The sequence below is a fragment of the Lissotriton helveticus genome, chromosome 10, assembly GCF_964261635.1.
Source record: "Lissotriton helveticus chromosome 10, aLisHel1.1, whole genome shotgun sequence".
Taxonomy (NCBI): Eukaryota; Metazoa; Chordata; class Amphibia; order Caudata; family Salamandridae; genus Lissotriton; species Lissotriton helveticus.
Window position 1 is genome coordinate 25,155,899 of NC_136071.1, and position 21,990 is coordinate 25,177,888.

Below are 21,990 nucleotides of genomic sequence, written 5' to 3' on the forward strand. Positions count from 1 at the left end.
CTGGTTGGGGTGCGTTATGCAAACTCTGCATAACACATCACAGCCAGACTCTGCACACCCTAACCAGACTCCGCATAACACACCCCAACCACACTCCCCATTACACACCCCATCCAGACCCTGGATAGGGTGTGTTATGCGGAGTGTGGTTGGGATGTGTTATGCAGAGTTTGGATGGGGTGTGTAATGCGGAGTCTGTTTGGGATGTGTTATGCAGAGTTTGAATGGGGTGTCCTATGCAGAGTCTAGTTGGGATGTGTTACGCAGAGTTTGGATGGGGTGTGTTATGCAGAGTCTGGTTGGGGTGTGTTATGCAAACTCTGCATAACACATCACAGCCAGACTCTGCATAATACACCCCAACCAGACTCTGCATAATACACCCCAACCAGACTCTGCATAACACACCCCAACCAGACTCTGCATAACACACCCCAACCACACTCCGCATAACACACCCCAACCACACTCCGCATAACACACCCCAACCACACTCCGCATAACACACCCCAACCACACTCCGCATAACACACCCCAACCACACTCTGCATAACACACCCCAACCACACTCCGCATAACACACCCCAACCACACTCCGCATAACACACCATCCGGACCCTGGATGGGGTGTGTTATGTGGAGTCTGGTTGGGATGTGTTATGCAGAGTTTGGATGGGGTGTGTTATGCAGAGTCTGGTTGGGGTGCGTTATGTAAACTCTGGTTGGGGTGCGTAATGCAAACTCTGCATAACACATCACAGCCAGACTCGGCACACCCCAACCACACTCCACATTACACACCCCATCCAGAGCCTGGATAGGGTGTGTTATGCGGAGTCTGGTTGGGATGTGTTATGCAGAGTTTGGATGGGGTGTGTTACGCGGAGTCTGGTTGGGATGTGTTATGCAGAGTTTGAATGGGGTGTCCTATGCAGAGTCTAGTTGGGATGTGTTACGCAGAGTTTGGATAGGGTGTGTTATGCAGAGTCTGGTTGGGGTGTGTTATGCAAATTCTGCATAACACATCACAGCCAGACTCTGCATAATACACCCCAACCAGGCTCAGCATAACACACCCAACCCAGACTCTGTGGAATATAGTCCCCACTGGTTACGCAAACACACACATTCCGCAAAGATGCCACATAACCCATCTAAGCCAGACTCTGCATAATAACACACCTACTCCGATGCCGCATAACACAACCCACCCAGACTCCAGATAGCAGATCCAAACTGCACACTGCATAATAACACACCCACTTCGATGCCAAATAGTAACGCATCCCACCCAGAAACCAAATAACATATCCTGCTCACACTCCCAGCCACCCCCAACCTAATACCACATCTCACCCACACTTCACATATTTGTACAACCCACCCAGAGTCCACATAACACATCCAAACCAGACTACATAATAGCACACCTCACTCAGACGCCATGTAATAGTCTTACTCCGACTCCACGCGCCAAGCCCCATCAAAATCCCAACAGACTCCATATAATCACACAAGCCACCCACACTATATGTAATAACACATATCTGACCCCCTCCTGTGCACTGGTGCTTCTCGCCCAGACGAGTGTCTCGGAGACAGTGTGAACTAAAATGTCCCACCCAGGCGCGTGACCCTGTGCACTAAAGTGCCCCATGGTGATTCCATGTGCTGGCATGTCCCACTCGCAGCCTCAGTGCCAGCCCTGCCCGAGAAATATGGTCTTTTACATGCATAATTTTCCTTTGTATTATTTTTTTAATTCAAATGGTTAATAACCATGGGGCATATTATCAAGGGGGTTTATCTCCGCTTTTTTGGCTTTAAAAGCCAAGAAAGCGGAGATAAAATTATCTCCCTATTACCTAGCTGTCGCTAACACCAGTTAGCGACAGCTAGTAGGAGATAGCGACCATCTTGGGCCCCGCTTTGCATGTCAGTGAAATTTATCACTAATGACATGCAAAGTGGGCGTGCCAAGATGTTAGCGACTGGAAACAGTCGCTAACATCGATATCTCCTATTACCAACTTTTGGAGATATTCGCGCTAAGCGCGAATATCTCCAAAAGCTAACACCTGCCCCTAAGCAGTTCTTAGCCATGTTATCCAATGGTAGGTGGATAACATGGCTAAGAGCACTAGCTCGGTAATGCATGAATATCGCTGACTTTTCAGCAATATTCATGCATTTCGGCCGATTTTTATCGATTAGGAGATAAACCTTGATAATAGCAAGGTTCCTTTTATAGCAAGTTGTTTCATCATCTTGTTCAACTTTAGAATTCACAAAGGTGACAGTTTTGTAATGGGCTGACAATTTCGCTTCCCAAAACTTCCGAGAAACGCACTTTCGTTTTCCAGATAAAAGTATTGTATTTTTAACCAGTCTCCGCGGGGAGGGGTCTGTATACTAGAAAAGGAGGGAGGGAGTGACGTCAGCCTGCACAATTTAACACAGCGGACGGTGTGGACAACCCGCAACCTCACTTTAAGAAGGTAAACAACCTCTAATGTAGTGGTAGAGTGGCTTAAATTGAAAAACCTTTAAAGATAAAAACAACTAAGATTGTTTTCCTAACTCTAAAGAGACTTGGCAAAGTCAGCGCTGCGGTTTGAAAAAAGCGCCACGTGGTGACCCGTGGCTTCCTGCCCACAACTTCCTGCAAGGCGCCGAGCTCACAAAAACTGCCCTCTCAGCAGCCCAAGCTTATGAGTAGTCAGATGCCCAGCAGAGCCTTTCGGGGGGAGGGGGGGGGGGGGGGGAGGTGAGCCACCAGATGTGGCCAGGGTGGGACAAAGAGTGCTTCGCCCACGTGATGAGGTTTCCACCACTAACATCACGTGGGCAGAGCACTTCCCATTCAATGCCGCAAGGAATGTTCTAGACGCTCAAGGCCCGCCCACTGCAGCACAGAATGTTCCAGGTTCTCAAGGCCCGCCCACTGCAGCACAGAATGTACCAGGCTCTTAAGACCCGCCCACTGCAGCACAGAATGTTCAAGGTTCTCAAGGACCGCCCACTGCAGCACAGAATGTTCAGGGTTCTCAAGGACCGCCCACTGCAGCACAGAATGTTCAGGGTTCTCAAGGACCGCCCACTGCAGCACAGAATGTTCAGGGTTCTCAAGGACCGCCCACTGCAGCACAGAATGTTCAGGGTTCTCAAGGCCCGCCCACTGCAGCACAGAATGTTCCAGATTTTGAAGACCCGCCCACAGCTGCACAGAATGTACCAGGCTCTTAAGGCCCGCCCACTGCAGCACAGAATGTTCCGGATTCTCAAGAACCTCCCACTGATGCACAGAATGTACTAGGTTCTCAAAGTACGCCCATTGCAGCACAGAATGTTCGAGATTCTCAAGGTCCGCCCACTGCTGCACAGAATGTACCAGGCTCTTAAGGCCCACCCACTGCAGCACAGAATGTTGAAGTTTCTCAAGGCCCGCCCACTTTCAGCAGGAAATGGTATAGTCCAAAGCTCTGTTTTTAATATAAAATCAGGGCCTTCAGTGGTCATATGACTGAAAATACAAGATTTGAAAACAATATTATTGTCTACGGGTACTCAAGTGGAAGACAATTTCTATGGACTAAAATCTAGAGAATGCTAAAGTGATTCTGGAATTTACTGACCTCTGCTGGTCGTTTTCTATCAAGAAAGTTAAATAGAGGCAGTTGACAAGAAAAAAAGTCCCTAAGCGGAAGCAGACTAGTCCTAGGACTGATCTCCAGAGCCCACAAAGTACATACACATATAAGTATATACTAAAGTATATACAAGAGGTCTTGAATGCTCGACCTAAAAATCTACTGTGAACTCCAGCATATTCATCCGATTGCAGACATCTGAAAGAAAAGTTAATCTTTTATGGGTCTAATGTCCCACGGCACCTTCCAAAAGGCTGAGGCCTGTAGCACTCTCCAAACTGGCCGTTTAGGACTCCAGGGTCAGAGGTTAACGGAGCCTGTGTATCCTGATCAGCACAGATTATGACAAGGCGAATGCAGTGAAGCACTTAGCTTGAAATACATTTTAGTCTGAAATGCTTGGAGGGTTTGAAATTGTTTACAATCAATGAATTTTATATTTAGTTTGAAAACTTTTAATTCAAAAAAGTTTGGACAACAAAATAAAATCTGCCTTTTTTTAATAACTGCACCTGACAGTAACTTTGATTTTAACTGTTACCCTTTCTTGTCTGGGGTTAAATTTACAATTCGAACTCCAATCCTGACCTATATGGGCGCCAAGACAAGGCAATAGTTAAAAGTTTAACTTTCACGTTTTTTTCAGACCAAATATTTTTAAAGTAAATATTTTTAAGACTACATGTTTCAAATTATTTGTTTATTAAACTAATAAATTTAATCTGAGTGCCAGTTTCAGGGGAGAATTTTCTTTTGCACCAAAATCGGGGTTGCAAGGAATGCATGCAGGATATGCCACAAAATTTGGGTGAGAAAAAACGAGATTCGGAGTTTGTTACTCAGAATGGGGAAATAACTATCACTTTCACTTTGTTACTTCCGATTCTCACAAAGAGGAGGGAATGTACCATTCACCTTACACCACGTGGCCCCATTAATGATCACACCTAACTGGTATTAATATAATCTACCACAAAGTAACTGGAGTTAATGCATGCAATGTTTATTTTTCTCGAGAGCACATGACTTTCGCAATAATCAACATATAATAACTGGATTAATCACTAACCTTGGGTTCCAATGTAGCACCGTAAAGCGCGTCAACGCCTCACCAGGGGTAGTAAGCGCTATATAAATGCAATTACAATTACCACACTTAGAAAATGCTGAATCCTGTGGTATCAATATTTACTGGGTGCAGAATCACCGACCCAAAAAGCAGGATTCTCAGAATGAGGACGTAACTGTATCAAACTATTTGTCTGATGCCACACTCATATGTCAGGTTGAGGTCATGGGGAGCAGCAAGTGGCGACTATGCCATGACTTTGCTTCTGGCTATGCGCAGAGTTCCCTACCGCTGGATGTTAGGGCCGACACAGCTGCCCCGCAGTATATCTGTGCCTTGCTTTTAAGGTCTCAAATTGGCTCCAGAAATTTTTAAAAAGCAAAAAAAAAACACCTGTATGCTGATTGGGGCTTTGGCAAAAGAGTCCTTATTCCCTCACCCCAAAGCCACCCGCCAAGATTTAGGCTCGGACACACGCTGTTCTACAAGCCCGAGAGCCAGTTACTAGACCACGGTGGTACAAACAAGCTTCCCAGGACCGGTTTCTGGCATTGCAGCCGTCTTCAGCCCGGCTTGCTTGAATCCAGTGGCAAAGTGAGCAAGGGACTCACGTCTGAGCATACCCTGCCAACTTGTGGCGAACAAAGCGGTACAAAAGGGGGTGATGATGGACGGAGCATCTGAACCAATCAAACACTCACACCCAGTCAAAAGATCTAGGTTTAATCCATCACCGTTCTTTGGCCCACTCTGCCAGCCCAGTTCAGACATGGCCATATGCAAATCAGTCTGACCCTGTGCCTCATGGGAACAGTCCAGCCCAAACTGCCAAGCCATGCCTTCCCTGGACCGTAAACAAGCTTCCTAGGACTGGTTTCTGGCATTACAGCCGTCTTCAGCCAGGCTTGCTTGAATCCAGTGGCAAAGTGAGCACGGGATCTACGTCTGGGCATACCCTGCCAACTTATGGCGAACAAAGTGGTACAAAAGGGGGTGGTGAGGGACGGAGCATCTGAACCAATCAAACACTCACACCCAGTCAAAAGATCTAGGTTTTATCCATCACCGTTCTTTAGCCCACTCTGCCACCCCAGTTCAGACATGGCCATATGCAAATCAGTCTGACCCTGTGCCGCATGAGAACAGTCCAGCCCGAACTGCCAAGCCATGTCTTCCCTGGACTGGAAACAAGCTTCCTAGGACTGGTTTCTGGCATTACTAGACCACAGCATCTTCTCGTGCAGAGTCAGCAGCTCAGTTTAATCTGGTTTAACAGAAGACTACAACTCCCACAATGCATTCATTTTTTTTAAAGGAAGCACTGAATTGCAAAATTAAGGTCCAATGTATTTCATAAGCCTGGCATTTTGGGCTATTCCTGCTAAAAAGATGGTTTCCAGGGTCGTCCCAGCTTTTTATAACCAGATGCCGCAGAGTGGCGCACAGTGGCACATGGTGGGAGGAGACTCCCAACCCCGAGAGATCCCCCCCCACCAAAGCTATTCCCACCAGTTCTGAGATAGGAACGAAAATAACGTACGTTTCCATGCATGACAGGCTGTACCAAATGAATACTTTTTTTTTTTTTAACTCGACCTGTACTTTATAGATCACTTTTTTAAAATAATTTAATAGTAATTATTTCTGTTGTAACTGTTTTTAATATTCTTGAATATGTTTTGATTGTATATGAAAAGCAGTTTTCTCTTTACAGATGATAAAATACATTTGAGGACAAACGGCCACAGGGGGAGCCCTGCGTTACTACTGCTATCAAATTCAAGCTAAAAATGGGATGATGTTTCTTTAAATTTGTTCTTGAGCCACGTGGGCACCCATCCTTTTGGGATAGGATCAAGACAGATGTCCTCAACTGACCCAGATTCACCCTAAGCGGGACAATGTTTATTTATATCGGTGGTCAAGTGATTCAGTTTTTATTTTGGGTGTTTGGAGACCGGGCCTGGCCTCGAGTGTAGGTCTGAACATACTGGGTCACATAGAGGGCTTGTGGTATGCCGGTGAAGTTAGCTGCAGCACAGTATGGTGGCTCGCATGACCCACACCATACGCTGGGGCTGGGTCACAACTGCCGGCCCTGGCACTGACCTGCCCCATTTATTGTATCCAGCGACCACGCCTGGTCACCCAGGCGCATTCGTCAAAGTGTGCCTGACTTAGTCAGGCCGCACCTCTCCGGTACCATACGCTACATCTCTTAGGGCCATATGTATCAAGATACCCATTTGCGATTCTCAAATAGCGATTTTTATGAAATCGCTATTTTAGAATCGCAAATGGGTATGGATGTACAAAATCGATTTTTTTTTGCGATTCCTTAAAATTCCCTAATTGCGATTTGCAAATTGCGAATCGCAATTAAGGAATACTTTCCCATTCATTTCTATGGGCCAGGAGGCCCATAGGAATGAATGGGAAGTTATTCACAATTTGCGATTCGCAATTTGCTAATCGCAAATTGAGAATAATTTCAAGGGTGCAGGGGTGTCCAAAGGACACCCTGTTGCACCCCTGAAATATGCATGGGTGCACATGTGGCGCACATATATGCCCTAAGGGCATGTATGTGCGTCACATGGCACTTTGATAAATGCAAAAATGTCAATTTTTCAAGGAATTCGCAACTTACCACCAACTAGAAGTTGGTGGTAATTTGCGATTCCTTAAGGGCATTTCGCTAATTTTTTTTGCTACATACATTGCATTTAAGGAATCGCAAAATTTGCGATTCCTTAAACGCAATTGCAAAATAAGGAATCGCAAATTTTGCGATTCCTTATTTTGCACTAAATTTTTCTTAATACATTCCATTTAGAAAATTCGCATTCGCAAAGGCCGAAATTCTGCGAATTTCGGCCTTTGCGAATGTGAATTTGCTTGATACATATGGCCCCTAATCTCCCCCCTAAAACAAACATTTCCAAACAAACAAAACTGGGCGTCTAAGATAAATCCAGCCCCTTCAGTTACCGGGCATAGTTTGTAAGTTCACTAATGGTGGTGGGTTCATATTGATAATGTTTATAAAGCGTGTGGTTGCCCGAAGGCGTCTTGGCGCTGTTGTCTGCAAGATGTCAAATTCCAGTGAAGATTGTACCAACCTCTTCCTCGACCTGTGTGGGAGGTGGTCTCCCGGCTGCCACTAGGGCCTGAGACTCCTTCTCAGTCTCGCAACCCTCAGATTATTATCAGGCGCTTGCATGGTCTCTGGTTTCATTGCTCGGTGTCGTTCAGGTTGTTAAGGATCGGAACACCTTGACAATTCGAGGTCTTCCTGGCCCTCACCCCACCATGGCCTCCTCTCTTCCGAACATCCGGAGCATCCAGGCCTTGGTATCTTTTTGAACCAGGACATGTTGTGGGTTAGGAGCTGGTCAACCCTATTTGTCATGGCCGTTGTCTCCTTTGGGCCAACATTTCCCCATGGTTGGCACTCAAAAGGGTGCAGAATTTAATTCCCAAATTCCTGCCCTGATCAAGACCCAGTGCTCTAGCCTCAGGGCCACAGCCATGCCCGCCTCTCGCGGCTGGCCCGGCTGTTGTAGTTCGTCCTTTGTGGGGTCCCAGATGCATCATACGGGTTAGGGACCCACGAGGGATCTGTGGGTAATATGTCTCCCAGGAGTCGCCCAAACATCAGATCCACTGTTTTTTCAGTGCAATGATTGGCGATACACTCTTACAAGCTGATGAATCACAGCGTCCACACTCCGCTATTGTTCATCCCAATTCACATGGTCACATTTAGGGTGCGCGTGAAGCGTTCTACCTCCCCATTAGCCTGCGGACATCAAGCATGATTTTTCGGTGGTTCACCCCAAGTAGCCGAAGTCCCAGCCTTGAAAAGGCAGGCCATTGGCAATCCTCAACTGCTCGGGGACACCAAAAGTGGCAAAAATCTTTTCGTATTTTGGATGGACTCTCTCAAATGCTGTTAATTTATCTGTTTCAGCCACCAGGACTTTTTGTAGGTATCTATCACTAACAGAATTAAAGTTTCCATCAGGAAATGCGTAGAAATCGGTGCTTAAGTTCTCCCACAACTTTGAGCAGGGCTCTTCAGCGTGCGCTGGCGATGATTCTATGCAAAAACAACAATTGATGGACAGAATGCAGAACAAGGTCTTACATTCACCCCAGTACAGAGATCTGGGCCTAAATCCATCGTTTTTTTGCACTCCACACCACCCCAGGTCAGACATGGCCATATGCAAATCAGCCTTGACCCTGTGCCTCATGGGAACAGTCCAGCCCGAACTGCCAAGCCATGTCTTTCCTGGACCGGAATCAAGCATCCAAGGACCGGTTTCTGGCTATCAGCCGTCATCAGCCTGGATAGCTTGACTCCAGTGGTGTGGAGAGCACGGGACTCACGTCTGAGCATACCCAGCCCACTCGGGGTGACAAATGCAAAAACAACAATTGATGGACAGAATGCGATGATTCTAGACCTCCAATGGACTGGCACCATAAACGTGCTCTGATCATCTGTTCCACCCGTTGGTCCATATCAGGATACCAGAGCTTCTCAGTTAGTCGTGCTTTGGTTTTTATGATGCCCTGATGTCCCAAGTGCGCCCGCGGAATGACCTGGCCCTATAGGGTCCTAGGAACAACAATGCGGGATCCCTCAGCAGCACCCCATAATTAATGACACTTCATCCATGGTGGGCCCGCCACGGCCCCAGCATGTTCGGTCTGCTGACCATGTCTCGTCCATTCATCTGACCAAAGAACAGAGATACATTTCTCTTGCCAGCCCCCCAGGCCAGTTGGAGGCACTCGTCTTCCATTGAGGTGGCTGCTATTTCCTGTTGCGATGGTGCTTTCGGGTAGTTCAGGTCAGTATTAAAATTATTTTGCTCTACTGTATCTTCAATTGGATCTGCAACCCCTAGCCTAGAAAAAAAAACTGCCTTGTTGTTGCAGCCCAGCTCGAACTTAATTGTGAAATTATATTTATGAAACTTTTTGATTCTGAGAAGAGACAGAATGGATATTCCCATAAAAAGAGGTACTAGTGGTTTACGATCTGAAATTGCTTCAAAGTCCTGAACATATATGTAGAGGTGAAAATGTTGACACCCCCCACCTGATGGCCGGCGCCTCTCTTTCAATTTGTATATAAGGTTGCTTTGACCCAGTCAATGCATGGCTGTCGAACGCAAAAGGACCCCATGTATATTCACTCGCTTTTTGAAGCCGTACAGCACCCAGTCCTACTGAGCTGGGGCTGCCCCGGAAGCACACAAACTTTCGAGGATCAAAATATCTCATTGCAGTGTCACCGACTAATGCCAATTTTACCTCCTGGAATGCCACCTCTTGGGCATCTCCCCTCTGACAAGGTCCTCCCTTCTTTGTGAGAGGTCATTCCAGCTCCATCAGGGGGTAAACCAGACACACTATGTGGCCATTCTCTGAAAGCTCCAGATCTCTGTCACGGTGCTTTTACCTCTCGAATGTCCTTCGCCTTCTGGGAGTCTGCGCTCGCACCGTCATTCGAGAAGATGTCGCCATAGAACTCCACCCTGTCAGTGACGTGGTTGTGTTATTGCAGAACGAGTACCCACTCAGCTATTCGTCTTAGCATTGCCCTGAGTTGCATGTTGTGTTCATGTACTGTCTGGGCATGTATGAATATGTCACCATATGCATTTGGCACTCCAGTGTCTCCAGGATCATCTTTGGAATTTGTTGGAGGTCGAGGAAATCCCAAAAACCAGCCCAGCATGATACGCATGAAGAATGCTGCTATGTTTCAGCCGGCCTCAATCAGAAGTGTTTGGTGGTATCCGACATTCTGATCAAACTTTGAAAACCATTGGGCCACATTCAAATCATGCTGTACATCTTCAAAGGTTGGCACAATGTGCCTCTCCCTTTTAATTGCTGTATTAGGCAGAATAATGTCTATGCAGATTCGCATACCCCCTGGCTGTTTTGGTTTTCATGTCACTACCATAGGGACAACCGGGGAGTGCCCCTCCACATTTTCAATCACATTGAGGTCTTGCAGCTTCCTCAACACGGCCTCCACCATATCTCTCAAAAGGGTCAGGATTTCTCCAATGTCAGAGCACAGTGGGTTTCAATGCCTTTTCAATGTGCAGTTCTGCTGGTTCGGTCTTGAGACTCCCCACACCTTTGAACAGCTGAGGAAAGCCCTTCACTCTGTCTTAAACACCACTGCGGTTCACCTGACTGGCAAACGCCGCTAGTTTCAGAGGCTCTGCTGTGTTGCAGCTTAGGCGGATGCCATCCCTGGTGGCAGAGGAGGAGTTTTGCTGATGTAGGCTTCACCTCATGCTTTACTTCTGTTGTATAGACCGCTCACAGTGGGACGGGATCATCGCTGCCATAAGCAAAGAGTTGAGTTTTTGTCTTGCCAAGGGTGGATGGATGATCGAATGTCTCAAACGGGCCAGGCCCATGACATTTACTAAGGTTCTTGAGTCAATGAGGGCTGTGACCGCTTGGCCCAAAATTTTAATCACACACATGGGCCTGGGCGCACAAGGTTTGGTTGACTGTGCTGCAAGTGATATGATGAAGGCTTCTTTGTCGTCATCTTCTTCTCCTCCATAGCCTCAACTCACATCAGCGAGGCGTTGGCTGTCCAATTTATTGTCACCCCCAGTTACTGCATGTCTTGCCTTGTTCCATTGGGTGCACTTCAGCACCACAATATCCGGTGGATTTTTGTTCAGTGGTTTTAGTGGGACGAGAATAGCCGGTCCCTCTCTTGGGTCCTACTGTGCCTCCTTCAGCCATGGCCGATTTTGGTTAGTTGGGCCTCTTTTAATCCTGCTCTTCTTTATTATGGATCTGAGCGAGGGCTGCTCCATATTCTCCGCTCTTATGTTGGAGAGTTCGTGAGAGCAGCCTCGGATTAGGATATCATCAAGAGACTTGATTGGTTCACGCAGTATCATTTTTCCGAGAGCCAATGATCTGCATCCTTGTATTGAACCCTGATTTCTTTCAGCGGCTCATCGTCAGTGCATGTTGAGGTCAGTTCTCTCAGCCTTATGGATACCCCATAAATGGTTTCATGTTGGCCTTGAATATCTCAATGGATTTTCAAATGCTCAAAGTTGGGGTTCAGCTGAGGTCTAACGTGGGCCTCAAAGGTTACAAAGGACCCCTCTTAGCCCACCTCACCTCCTGAGTCTGTACATTTTTGGAATGACTTGAACATCTCCTTTCTCGGGTTCTGCGGCAGCAGGCAGAGTTTCAACTCCCCTCATGGCCATTCGTAGCTTTGAAATAATTATGAAGGTTGGTAGTCATGCCCGCCAGCGCGGAGCTCTGGTCCCCGGATCTGCAAATCATTGCACAGTGGCAGTAGGATATCCAGCTGCTCCTCCTACGTGGTGCCTATACATTGACATGACGCGGGCAAAGGCTGCTGCTGAGCACCTACGATTTGTGTGGAGCCCATCAGGGCGAAGTTGCCGGGTCCAGGTGCCTGTAGCACAGAGCCTTCCTGGGGAGCAGACACCTTCATATCATCCAGAGGCTGAACTGCACATGCAGATGGTGGTAAGACCTCCAGTCCGAGCTGTCCCCAGCAATGCGGAGGCCGTTTCCAGGGCTTTTTTTCTTTTCTTCAAAAAGAGTTTTATATAACGTGAACTAGACCAGAGAAATCGGGTATCAGAGCGCTTTACATGAGCACCAGTTTTGTTACAGATGGACACATTCATTTTTGTTAGGCACGGGGAGATTACGTGATTTGCCCAGAATCACAGGATGTTGAGCGTCGTTGCTAAGACTCAAACTTAGTTCCCCAGATTTGAGGTTGACTGCCCTAGCCGTTAGGCCACATCCTCTCCCTATTTGATATGTCATCAGTGATGTCACTGACCATGTCATGAGTGATGTAATATGTGAGGTCATAAGCAGCACAGGATAAAAAGACTGGGCCTTTGGCTGGATACTTCCCTTAAGTTTGAAGACCAAGCAGTAAGAGTAACAGGGGCCTGCTTTGGCACAAGATGTCGAGCATCGTTGTCGAGACTCAAACCTGGTTTCCCAGTTTCGAGGTCAGCTGCTCTAGCCGTAAGGCTACATCCTCTACCCAAAGCCTGGTCACCTTTTTGAAGGTCCATACCTTACTCCATACTCCACAGGATCTGCCCAGAGCCATTTTAAGGATTTTTGGGGCCCCAACCAAGACATATTTTAAAGGCCCCTGTTTGCAACAGTTTTACATTTCAATACCAATGTTGTGCTGATTCTAGCCTGCACAACACAAAAAATATTGAACTACACATTGGACTTTTAGGAATGGAATCACACAAAAGCATCTGAAATGTGTTTGCCTGGGGCCTCAAAAATCTTTAGGATGCCGCTGGAGACGGGAAAGACATTACGGGCCACATGCATCATTGTAGGAATTTGCGATTCCTAAATTGAGAAAATTAAGGAATTGCAATTTAAGAATCGCAAATTCCTATGCATCAAGAAATCGCAATTCTTTTTGCGATTTCTTAATTTTCCTTATTAGCGATTCCTTAATTGCGAATCGCAATTAAGGAATCGCTTTACATTGATTCCTATGGGCCTAGAGGCCCATAGGAATCAATGGGAAGGCATTCTCATTTTGAAAATTCGCAATTAAGGAATCGCAAAATGAGAATGCAATTTCAAGGGTGCAGGGGGGGTCCAAAGGACCCCCCCTGCACCCCTGAAATGTCACGTAAGTACATTTTACTCACACACATGTCCCAAGGGCATGTGTGTGAGTAAAATATAAGTTTCAAAAATGCACTTTTGTGCATTTTTGAAACTTTTAGCAAATTACCATGAAGGTTTACTTCATGGTAATTTTCCCCTTCCTAATTCGCAATTTAAAAAAAATCATGCATAGCATTTAAGAAATCGCAAGAAATTGCGATTTCTTAAATTGCGAAAAATGAAAAAAAAGGATCCAAAAAAGGTTTTTGCATTCGCAAACAGCCGAATTTTGCGATTCGCACCGTTTGCGAATGCAAAAAAGCTTGATGCATGTGGGCCTTAGAGATAAGTGGACAGCGGGTAGAAGAAGAAACATCCCTTTCCAATGGAGTCCTTATGGAAGGTGGGGGCCCTGGGTAATTGCACTCTTTGCCTTTGCCTTACATCATCTCTGGATCTGCCCCTGGCTCTGGAAAAGGACAGCGACAGCCCCAGGGCCACATGCTGGCCTTCCACACCTTGGTCGCCCCTGTGGTGTGTTGGTGCAGGGAGCAGCCGCAGGGAGTGGTGGTGTGCAGGAACTGCACCTTACGCTGGGTGCTGCCTGGCTACCGCTTGCCCTTGGGCTGATCAGCCACATATACTGGCTGTGGCTACTGCGCCGCTCGCCAGAGCGCATGCGCCAGCTAGCGCACGACATGGCCAGGCCACACTTCTGTTGTCCCGGACACCACTAGGCCTGGGGGTGTTTTCCAATCTCTTGGACAGAGTGATGCATTGTTCAAGGTTATGTACATTCAGACTTGTTTGTTAGGACGTTACATGGGTTCACTCAGAGTCATGAACAGATAACAAGCCCTGTCAGCTGGTGCATGTATTCACATGGTGCACACGACTCGAGTTCATGAACAAACCTTTCGGATAGAATTGTGTAGGACAGAAGGAATGTTCACAGTGTACGACTCGGGCCATGGTACAGTGAGGTAAGGGACACCCAGGCAGCCACCCGCAATGCCGGGGGCCTCAGTCTTTTGCACATGAAGGGGTAGGGTTGGATTAGGATTAAAAATAGGCCCGGGCACCCTAAAAAACTAACATTTGCAATGCAATAGGTCTCGCATTTACGAGAGTTTAAGCTATTGGCATTGTAAATGACGATGCCTTTTATTTATGTTTTAAAATCGAAAACAAAAATAAAAGGCATAGTTATTTGCAATGTCAATAGCTCAAACTTGCGTAAATGCGAGACCTATTGCATTGCAAATGCTTGCTAGATTAGTGAGTGGAAACGTTCCCTTTCGGCCCGCGCGGCAAATGAATTAATTAACTAACTAAACAAGCGCGGCCGCTAAACTGAAAGCGAACCTCGCTGCAAATAAAAATAAATAGTGCTTACCAACTTATGAAGGAGACCGTGTAACACCACAAGTAAAAGATCCAGTCCTCATTGGAGGTAACAAATCGCGACAGGGCGGTGTAGGAGAGTAGTGTCTGCTTCCTATGGTCACCCCCACTTTTTGCTGCGATTTTCTGGTTTTTCGACTTTAGTGTGGCTGTGGGCCTGCTAATAAGACCCACAGCCTAGCTGTTCTCTCTCTAAATTGATACCATGCACTTTAGGTACATACCAGATTGGGTTTTGCGTCCTCTTTGTGAGCCCCTGTATAGTGTACCATAGGTACCCAGGGCATAGGTGCATCCAAGGCCTACCAGGGGCTGCAGCATGTATTATGCCACCCCTGGCTGACCCTCCAAACCGACACCATAGGCTGATCACTCAGCTTGGGTAAGGTGGTGTAATCATCCCTTAATTAGATATAGTATATCTATATCTACCTATACATATAGACACATATGCACCTATGCACCTATAAGTCACTCCTATGGTTGGCCTCGACAATCCTGGAGGCAGAGTGCTTGATTTTATGTGAGAGGGTGCCCTAGCATAAGCTGAGCCCCTCTGCAGCTTTCAGAACCATCTCCTTATAGCTGTTCTATGATATAGCCATACCATATACTCTTAAGTGCATTATAATCCTAGCGGTTAATGCTAACTTTGGATTGGCTTTATTGAAACATGTCGTGTAAGATGTCCAATACTTTGGAATACTACCCCCCACCAGTTCTGGTGGCGGGGGTAGCATTCCACCCTTCTAGAGGGAGAAGATATGTAGTTACTGCTTTACCCGGTTAAAGTTAAACAGAGCCCCAGCATCACAAAATGGATGCTGCTGCCACAGACACAAGTCTGACCTCCTGCTGCTGGACGAAACTCCGGCAGTGGAGGCCTGGACAATAGGTCCCCCCCCCCACCCAGAGAGGCAGAGTTGTAGGGACAGGAAGGGCTGCATCAGCAGATGCTTTTTGAGACACTCCTGGGGCACACAAGGTGCTCCATGCATAGCCCGGTTCAAACCAGTTGCTGGGGCACTCCAGCCCCGCTCTGGCGCAAAACTGGACAAAGGGAAAGGGGTGTAACCATCCCCTTCCCAGGTCCACCCATAGGAGGGACCTAGCAGGTAATCCAGCCCCTTAGCTTAGTATAGGTATAGGAACTGTGTCTCCAGGACTTTAGATTATCCTGGAACGAAACTTTGATACAGAACTCTTGGACCTTCGACGTTCTATTCTGACTAGAAGACTGAAGACATCTCCATTGTGGTCAAGGAGTGACCACCCTGTGCAAACAGGCACCACCAGTAACTTGCTGGTTTGCTTTGTCGATGCTCCCAACGGAACCCGAAGACTTAGCGACACAGGAACTGGACTTCCAGACTTGTGCGACTCCGACCCACATCCACAGCAAAGCTGAGACCCGTGGCGGACACAAGAGACGTGGAACCGGACACCCTGGACATCCTGCATTTTGCTAACTGCATCGACTCCCGAGGTAACTCGCAGTTGTGCATTGGGGTACGAGAAGCCCCAGACCTGAGCACCATTTTCACCGAAACTCAGCCCTCCACACTCCACGAGTGCCGCGTGGGGCCTGCTCTTGCATTTCAGCTTGACGAGTCTTCCCGGTTGCAAGCCCGTTGGCTAGTGAGCCCCCTGAAGACATTCCTTTGAAACTAAACTGCTTTCCTGGTTGCTCCAGGCTTGCTCCAGTTTCCCTGCAAAGGAGAAGCTCCTCAGACCTTGCTGGTCTGCACCGAAGCCTATCTTTACTTCCTGCGTGGATTGCGTTTGCCAAGGCTTGTTGGGTCCAATCCGGACACCGACACCGCAGTCAACTAGATCCTTCATGGGGCAGCTTGAATCCAGCTCCTGGTTGTCGTCGACACTTCCAGGTCCTCGTGGCTGCAGAAACAAGCTTCACTTCTTCACCTGAGATCATTGCGACATCGCCTGGTTCTGTCATGGTACCTTCCTGGTCACTGGCTAGTGACCCCAGACTCTGTCCCCTCTGCTTTCAGGTTCTTCACATCTTCGATCCATCCTTGGATCCACCCGGACACTTTTCCTCTGGTCGCCTGCAGCACTTCTTTGCAGATCTCCATAGAAAAGGACGACGAAACCCGACACCAAAAGGCACCTATGCACCCGGCTTCCCTGGGTGAGGTAACACGAGTACTCTGGTGCTCCCGTGGGTCTTGACTATTGAAGTGTCCTAGTCTAAATGGGTTTTGTCTTAGTTCATCCGGAAGTGCCCTTAAACAGTAACTTTGTAACTCCTTTGTTTCCCATTATAAGTCAATGGTAACTCGCGACTGTGTTTAGACACTGCACGCGTCTCCCGTGGGCCTCCTACTTCCTATCCTTTGGTTGTTTAGTGTAGCCCCAGCGATTCCCCAGGCCCTAGGGCTACTCACTGTTTCAGACGTGGTTCTTATACCACTTTCTTAGTATATGGTTTGTGAGGCCCCTAGGGAAAAACTGTATTTGTGCAACTTATCGTATGCTAATTGAGTAACTTGTGATGTACTTTTACCTCTGACCTCATAAAGAGTGCAGAGCGTTTGTGTTAGAAATAAATACATATATATTTGATATATACCTTGTGTGGTGTCCTTTCATTTGGTATTCAAGGGATTATAATTGGTAAAACAGCTTGCTTCACATGCTCTCTGAAGTCTTAGCCTATGACTGCTGGTCCATGCTACCACTAGGATAGCTTGTCTATAAGGTTGACTTTACAACCACCATCAATGAGGGTCGATTAGACTGGTGCAAGGTGCCCACTAGAATAGTGGACATCATATGCCAGGCTAACTTCTCACAGGCGGTAACAAGGAGGGACTAACAAGTCTCATTATCAATCAGAAGACAGAATTTACCGAGGCCAATGACACCAGCCAATGAAAAATATGAGCGGAGAGAAGGCGAGTATTCCACAGTATACTCAACTACTGCATGCCTCGCAGAGTGAGTAGTGCTGGTGCGCTGCCGCTAGGCTCAACCTAAAAAGTGGCCCACATTTACAAAGTGCGCTTTTTCGAAAAACACTGTTTGCGTGTTTTAAATATTCTAGGGGGGGGGGTGTGAGGGGGCGGGGTGGGGGCTCTCTAAAACAGATATGTTTTCTTAACTTCACTGAGAATGCAAATGTTGCTAGGGCTCTTTGTCCACGGAGTAGTTTACAGTTGTGAAACACCTGATTAGAAGTGAGGCCACTTCTGCTCAGGTCCCCCTCCCCAATCTGCATACATTACATAAAGAGAGAGACTGGGAATTACTCCCCGCCCCGGTGGTAAAAGTGAGGTAATAGAGGCCCATCTGCTTTCAGAAAGGATACTCAGGCCCCCACCCCGCCTATGGCGGTATCTGAAGAGCACAGCCGCCGCCCAAATTGGCCTCCACTCTAGCCAAACAAGCATTTGCAATGCAATCGGTCTCGCCTTTGGGACCTTATATGTATTCAGATAAGCAGCACATTAGCCTGGGTGCTGAAACATCTACTGTTCCTTAACATGGAGGGAAAATAAGCACCAAACTGCATGACACGCCAGGTATGGGGGTCACATGGAGAAAAATATTGCCTTTCAGCAAGAAATGGTATAGTCCAAAGCTCTGTTTTTAATATAAGATTAGGGCCTTCAGTGGTCATATCACCGAAAATACAAGCTTTGAAAAAAATATTATTGTCTACGGGTGCTCGTGGAAGACAATTTCTAAGGACTGGAATCTAGAGAATGCTAAAGTGATTCTGGTATTTTACTGACCTCTGATGGTCGTTTTCTATCAAGAAAGTTAAATCGAGGCGGTTGCCAGAAAAATAAAAAAAGAAAGTCCCTAAGCAGAAAGCAATTCTGGTATTTTACTGACCTCTGCTGGTCGTTTTCTATCAAGACAGTTAAATAGAGGCAGTTGAACAGAAAAAAGTCCCTAAGTGGAAGCAGACAAGTCCCAGGGCAGATTTCCAGAGCCCACAAAGTACATACACATATAAGTATATACTAAAGTATATACAAGAGTTCGCGAATGCTCGACCTAAAAAGCGGCTCACAGCTGGAACTCAGATACCGGCCCATCTCCCATTGCCCGAGTGCCCGCCTTACCAATCTCAATCAATCAATCAGGAGTTTGTTAAAGCGCGACTACTCACCCGTAAGGGTCTCAAGGCGCATGGGGTGGGGGGGGGGGTGTGGGGGGGTGCAGGTTCCATTCCATCAAGGAGGGGGTCTGTCGAAGAGCCAGGTTTTGAGGTTTCTTGCGAAGATGGGGAGCGATGTTGTCTGTCTGAGGTGGAGCGGAAGGGCGTTCCATGCTTTGGCCGCGAGGAAGGAGAAGGAGCGGCCTCCAGATCTGGTCTTTCTGGTGCGGGGGCCCACAGCGTAGGAAAGCTGGGCTGATCGTAGGGTCCTTTGGGGTGCGTGGAATTTGAGTCGGCTGTTCAGGTATGCTGGTCCGGTGCCGTGGAGGGCCTTGTGTGCGTGGGTGAGCATCTTAAAGGTGATTCTCGCCTCGACAGGGAGCCAGTGGAGTGTGCGCAGGTGCTGGGAGATGTGGCAGTGTTTTGGCAGGTTGAGGACCAGTCTTGCGGCGACGTTCTGGATGTTCTGTAGCTTGCGGATGAGGTTTTTGTTTATTCCGGCGTAGAGTGCGTTGCCGTAGTCGAGTCTGCTGGTGACCAGGGCGTGAGTGACTGTCTTTCGGTGTTCGAGGGGGATCCATTTGAAGGTCTTACGAAGGAGGCGGAGGGTGTGGAAGCAGGAAGATGAGACAGAGTTGATCTGGCGGTCCATTTTGAGCTCGGAGTCCAGGATGATTCCCAGTTTGCGTGCGTGGTCTGTGGGGGTTGGCGGGTTTCCGAGGGCAGTGGGCCACCAGGTGTCACTCCAGGCGTCGGGGTTTGGGCCCATGATGAGTACTTCTGTTTTGTTGGTGTTTAGTTGTAGGCAGCTGTTTTTCATCCATTTGGCGACGGCTTCCATGCCTTCTCGAAAGTTGCGTCTGGCGGTGTTGGGCTCGTTGGATAGGGAGAGGATGAGCTGGGTGTCGTCTGCATATGACACGATGTTGAGTCCGTAGGTTCTGACGATGGGGGCAAGTGGAGCCATGTAGACGTTGAAGAGCGTCGGGCTGAGGGAGGAGCCCTGGGGGACTCCGCAGGTGATAGGTGTGGGGTCCGAGAGGAAAGGGGGGAGTCTGACCCGCTGCGTCCTGCTGGAGAGGAAGGAGCAGATCCAGTCGAGGGCCTTGTCCTGGATTCCTGCATCGTAGAGTCTGCGTATTAGGGTGCGGTGGGAGACTGTGTCGAACGCCGCTGATAGGTCGAGGAGGATGAGGGCTACTGTTTCTCCTTTGTCCAGTAAGGTGCGGATGTCGTCTGTTGCGGCGAGGAGGGCGGTTTCCGTACTGTGTTTTTTTCTGAAGCCGGATTGGGAGGAGTCGAGGATGTTGTGTTCTTCAATGAATGTGGCGAGTTGGCTGTTGATGGCTTTCTCAATGACTTTCGCTGGGAACGGGAGCAGGGAGATGGGTCTGTAGCTTTTGAGGTCGGTGGGGTCCGCTGAGGGTTTCTTTAGGAGGGTGTTGACCTCGGCGTGTTTCCAGTCGTCGGGGAATGAGGCGGTCGCCAGGGAGCGGTTGATGGTTTGGCGGAGCATGGGTGCGATGGTGTTGGCGGCTCTGTTGAAGATGTGGTGGGGGAAGGGGTCCGTGGGGGCCCCTGAGTGGATTGACTTCATTGTCTTCAGTGTGTCTTCGGTGGTGAGGGCTGTCCAGTCATCAATCGCTGGTTTCCGGGTGTCGGGGGTGGTTGGTGAGGGTTCAGTGTGTTGGTTGTCTTTGTCGAAGTTGTCGTAGATGCTCTTGATTTTGTGGTGGAAAAAGATGCTGAGTTTGTCACAGAGGTCTTGTGAGGGAGGGATGTCGGTAGACTCGCTGGTGGGTTGGGCGAACTCCTTGATGATGCTGAAGAGTTCCTTGCTGTTGTGTGCGTGGGTGGAGATTCTGTCTTCAATCGCTTTTTTCCTCGTTTCTCTGATGAGTTGATGGTGGGCGTTGGTGGTGGCTCTGAAGTTGTTGTGGGCTTCTGTGGATTTGGTGTTTCTCCAGGCCTTTTCGAGGCGGCGGCATGTGCGCCTGGACTCTCGAAGTTCGGTAGTAAACCATCTGGCTTTCTTGGCACGGGTATTGTTTTTTTTCTTGAGGGGGGCTATGGTGTTGGTGCTGTCCGAGATCCATCTATGCAGGGTTCGGGCTGCGGTGTTGGGGTCGTCGTTTTCCGCGATGGTTGGGGTGGAGTTGTTGAGTGAGGAGGTGAGCTGGTCATCGGTGATTTTGGTCCAGTTTCTTTGTGGAAGCAGGTGCTGGTGTCTGTGGATGGTGGGTGTTCTGAAGGTGAAGTGGACGCAACGATGGTCGGTCCATGGGAGTTCGGTGGTGTGGCTGAAGGTGATGGAGTTTCCTGTAGTGAAGAGGGGGTCGAGGGTGTGTCCTGCTGAGTGCGTGGGCTCGGTCACGATCTGGCGGAGTCCAATGTTGTGGAGGTTGTCCAGGAGGGATGTGGTGTTGGGGTCTAGTTGATTGTCGAGGTGGAAGTTGAGGTCTCCCAGCAGGGTGTAGTTGGTGGATGCGATGGCCTGCGGGGAGATAATGTCCGTGATGGAGTTGGCGAAGGGTCCGCGGGGTCCAGGGGGTCGGTAGATGAGGGTTCCTCGAAGGGCGGCGGTGGGGCTGGCCAGTATCTTGAAGTGAAGGTGTTCCATCAGTTCTGTGGACTCGTCAGGGAGTGTGCTCAGGCGAAGGCTGGATTTGTGGACGATGGCGATTCCTCCTCCTGGGTGGATGGGGCGGTCCTTCCTGGAGATCTTGTATCCTTGGGGGATGGCGATGGCGATGTCCGGTCCCGAGGTGGTGTTGGTCCAGGTTTCGGTGAAGAATGCTACGTCTGGGGTTGTGCTGTCGAGGAGGTCCCAGATTTCTGTGGCGTGTTTGTGGAGGGATCGGACGTTGAGGAGGATGCATTGCAGGGTCTTCAGTTCGGTTGTGTTCTTGTGGGCGGGTTGTGCTGGATCCGTGTTCTTGGCAGTGCTGCAGGTGTGCCGGCAGCGGTGACAGCTGAAGGGTCCATGGGTGTCGGCTGGTGATGCTAGCTTGCAGTTGTTGTTGCAGCCTGGGTTG

At 48.4% G+C, this 21,990-nt stretch overlaps 1 protein-coding gene across 3 annotated transcripts in view; it reads right to left on the reverse strand.

Annotated features, from left to right (window-relative positions):
• LOC144785794 (ras-related protein Rab-7a-like) overlaps positions 1–21,990 on the reverse strand; it is a 161,926-nt gene that overhangs the window by 38,087 nt on the left and 101,849 nt on the right. The window lies entirely within an intron of this gene.